This window comes from Priapulus caudatus, unplaced genomic scaffold, assembly GCF_000485595.1.
Source record: "Priapulus caudatus unplaced genomic scaffold, Priapulus_caudatus-5.0.1 Scaffold245, whole genome shotgun sequence".
Taxonomy (NCBI): Eukaryota; Metazoa; Priapulida; class Priapulimorpha; order Priapulimorphida; family Priapulidae; genus Priapulus; species Priapulus caudatus.
Window position 1 is genome coordinate 51,216 of NW_014577306.1, and position 4,221 is coordinate 55,436.

Below are 4,221 nucleotides of genomic sequence, written 5' to 3' on the forward strand. Positions count from 1 at the left end.
TCGAACACGCGGCGGTATAAAGATGGCCCTGTGAAAACTTGCATCCATTATCGCTTGGGGCGAGTTTGGCCCGCCGTATAGGGAAGATACAGTAGATACATAATCGAACTCAATATATATTAGATTCATGATAAAACCGATAGCCATCTACGTAGCCTGCATTGATCTATGGATATAGTTTTGATATAAAGACGTCCCCAATGAATTTATACCTCCCAATATTCTCGATTTATCCTTTATACATTGGTAACTAGTGTCGCTTAAATTATTAGTTGCTCCATTTTAGACCATGATACTGAGCTTATTCTCTAGCACGTCTTATTAGCATTAAGACTTCTATTACGCTTACTTTCGACGGCTGCATATATGTGCAGAAGTAGATAAAAATCTACTTCTCATATAGTAGATAGAGAATCTACTTCTCTATAGTGCCAATAATCACGTATGCTAGTAAAGTTGTGATTTAATTTCGTAAATTTGTTTAACAAAAATCTTCGTTAATTCTAACTACAAAAGATTCACTTAAGCAACCTTGTAAATATTCTACACACTATGTAATTAAATCGAATTTTGTGTAATTTTGTTTCTAATATTTATTTTGTTTGTACTTATACAAATATTTATTTCACAAGTCGAAACTGTTAATCTACTTGTAAAACAATATATTATATTGTTATACAAATTTGCTAAAACACTTTTCGGCGCGATGAGCTTAAAAATGAGCCACGGGAAAACTAGTTGTCATGATCAGCTATAGACTGAAATAAATGTACTGAATAGAATATATTTGGATGGAAAGGGCGGAGAAACGGTTCCAACATAAGTTGTGTGTGCACACAACCTCTTCCGGCTGACTGATCTCCTACGCTGACTATCCGCGCGTGTACCGCTATCGCGGGCTGGGAGCGCGGGTATAAAAGGCCGCTCGACTGCACGGAGAGCGCATCATTCTCTCAGTAAGACCTAGAGAACGTTTAACGCTACTATCGAGTAACCGTCATGTCTGGAAGAGGAAGTGGAGGAAAGGGACTCGGAAAGGGTGGCGCCAAGCGTCATCGCAAGGTGTTGCGTGACAACACGCAGGGAATCACCAAGCCTGCCTATCCGTCCGTCTTGCTCGCCGAGGTGGTGCTGAGCGTATCTCTGGCCTCATCCTACGAAGAGACCGGCGCGTCCTGAAGTGTTCCTCGGAACGTTCCATCCGTGATTGCGTTCACCTTACACGAGCACGCCAAGAGAAGCACCGTCACCGCCATGGACGTTGTCCTACGCTCTCAACAGTTCAGAGGACGTAACACTGTACGGCTTTGGCGGCTAAATCTGCCAGGCTCCACACGCGATGACCAAACAAACCGGCGCTTTCTCAAGGCCAACCATTTCTTCCGAAATGATTTCTACTTTGCTTTACCATCACGTGTGCGCCGCCGCGAAACTAAGAAACCAATATGTAATGACTGTTTGACAACAGGTGTGTTGTAATAATGAAAGTAGACGAACGCATCGTATGCCTATAATGAATATGCCCTGGTACCTTTTTTCTTGTATGGACAAATAGTGTAAAAAAAGTCGATGTAGGATCGCTGGCGTTATGATGACGGTGAAAATAATATCAAAAGAGCCTATAGGCTATAGCTTTTTGGTAATCAGATGAGGAGGCGGATATAAATTATAGCATTTGTAATATTTCAAGAGTCTCTAATAGAAAGAATAGAATTGTTATATTACTTAGCTCTTGATATATATATAATAACATATGACAATCACCAAAGCGTGATGGATTTACCTGATATTACCATAGCGGATACTAATACTTCAAGGATACGACTGCTTACTACACTATTAGAATGGAAAACAAATTTCTGCTGTGTGTACTCAGTACGGATAAATGGTGTAAAACGCAATGAAATAATAACCTAATAGGATGGGTATATATATAGCTATTATTTATTTTAGCTTACATATTCAATTTACAGCGCTGATACACGATTTCCATTCGCACACGCACACGCCACACGCACACGCACACGACACGACGCATCACGCACACGCACACGCACAACGCAACACGCACACGGCACACGCAACACGGCACACGGCACACAACACACACAACCACACACACACAACACACACACACTTTACATGTGGCACTGGGGCGCAAGTTACCAAGTATATGATTAGTGATTTATTTTAATAATTCCGACTCACAGGCACTTGAAGCGTTCAAAAAATATACATGCTCAAACTATATTTATATATAAGTGTTAAGTGTGACAGTTGCAGCCGCGTGAGGAATGGCGGCCGGCTAGCATATGTTGCCAACGATGGGATTTGGACACGGAATTTACCAGGAAATCTGGCGGCCCAATAATAGGTGGAAGAGAGTAATAGAACATTAAGATTTGGTATTAAAGTAGATTTCGTATTTATTTAGATATCATATTTTATTGAAACGCTTCAAGTGGCCTTGTGTCCGACTGCTCTTTCTGGCTAACAAATATGTTTCCATAGCGATATATACATCGGTGATAAGACTGGACACTGGAGGTGCTTACTACACTCATCAGAGTGTAACACGGATACAATTGCTGTGTGAGTACACAGTATTGGACTATGCCCTCCTGATTAACTAGAAACAACTATTAGCAGATAATACTTTGCTGTTTTATATGGGATTCTTAAATTAATCGATTTGATCTAAACAATGATATAGCAATCGTAAATCAGCCGCTCTCTTTAACGGGTGTTGTACGCAAATAAAAGGAAATAGAGGAGAGATAAACAGTAAGGCTTTGGCAGTAAATACTTATTCGTGATATTTGCGTCATATTTGTTATTGAAACGCCTCAAGTGCTTGTGGATACAAGGAGCGTTTTCCGCCATTCAAATCTAATACGACGCCCATACATTTTCAGCGCGATCTCAGCGAGCACGAACTGTCGCGAGCTCCGCCCGTGATGGCCTCTTCAGGAGGCTAGCGAGGCTTACCTAACTTGTTGTCTTTTGAAGATACCAACTCTGTGACGCCGCATCCGCTGCCATAGGCAGAGTCACGATCATGCCAAGGACAATCCAGCTCGCTCGCCGTATTCCGTGGGCGAACGCGCTTTAAACACTGCGTCCTTACCAGTGAAACCAACGACCCTTTCTGCAGGGCCAGCATTTTTCCAAAAATTGATTTCTGCTACTTGCTTAACCCATCACTGGTGTGGACGGTTGAAATAATAATCTGGGCGGGGACAATATTAATATCATATTGTTGGTAATATACGCGCGCGACACAATACAGTACTTTAATATGACTAATAAACATGAAAAGATTAGAGGTGGGCAGCGGTATTACCAGGTCGTACGCGGTACTGTTTTGCACCGCCGTTGGTTGCGATACGCGGTACGGTTTTTGTGTGCGTGTAAGCTGTGTAGCGTTTTTTAGATATTTTACATACATCAATTTTTGTTCACTTGCCCTCGTCATTGGCATAGCTTATAATTCATCTCCGTCTGTCGACCGATTCAGCGCTATATTTCGCGTATCTTCGCAGCACCTATTCTAAATGGCCTAGTAGATAGTACTGCGCTGTTTTTTGAACTTTCATTACTTTCAAGACTAGTTTTCTAGCCTCCTAACACTCCTACTCTCGCCATGTTTGTTTCAAAGGGAATTTGCCAAGATATACAGTTACAAGAATAACGCGCGCGCGACCTGCCAGGCTTTTGTCATAGGCGCGGGCAGCGGTGCTTTGATGGGAAGAACAGGTGCGCGATCGATCACGAGCGCGTAGCGCGGTAGCGCGTTTCACTAATCGGCTCAGCATATGGTGGCCGAGATGGTGGCAGCAGATAGCTCACCGTGCGCGTAACTAAATTCAGCGTGTAACTCAGTGTGCGGGTAACTAAATTCGGTAAACTAACTACTCGCGAGGGTGTGAGACGGATATCTAGCGTGTTTGATATTGCTGGCCTCGCGCAGGCGAGAAACCCACGTATGCGGGCTCCTTGAGCTATCTAAAACTCAGCCACAATATATTTACCGCACCAATGAAAGTGCATCGGAATCGGCATGTGATTTTAAATGTCGGCGCCAATGGGCAATGTTCAGGACTGTTCAATCGTAACTGTGTGCGTCCCATGCACGCTCATACACACGTCGAGATCGACCATTGTAGTGGCACTGTGTGCGGCCCGGTACGCACTCATACACACGCGCGCGTACAGTGTATG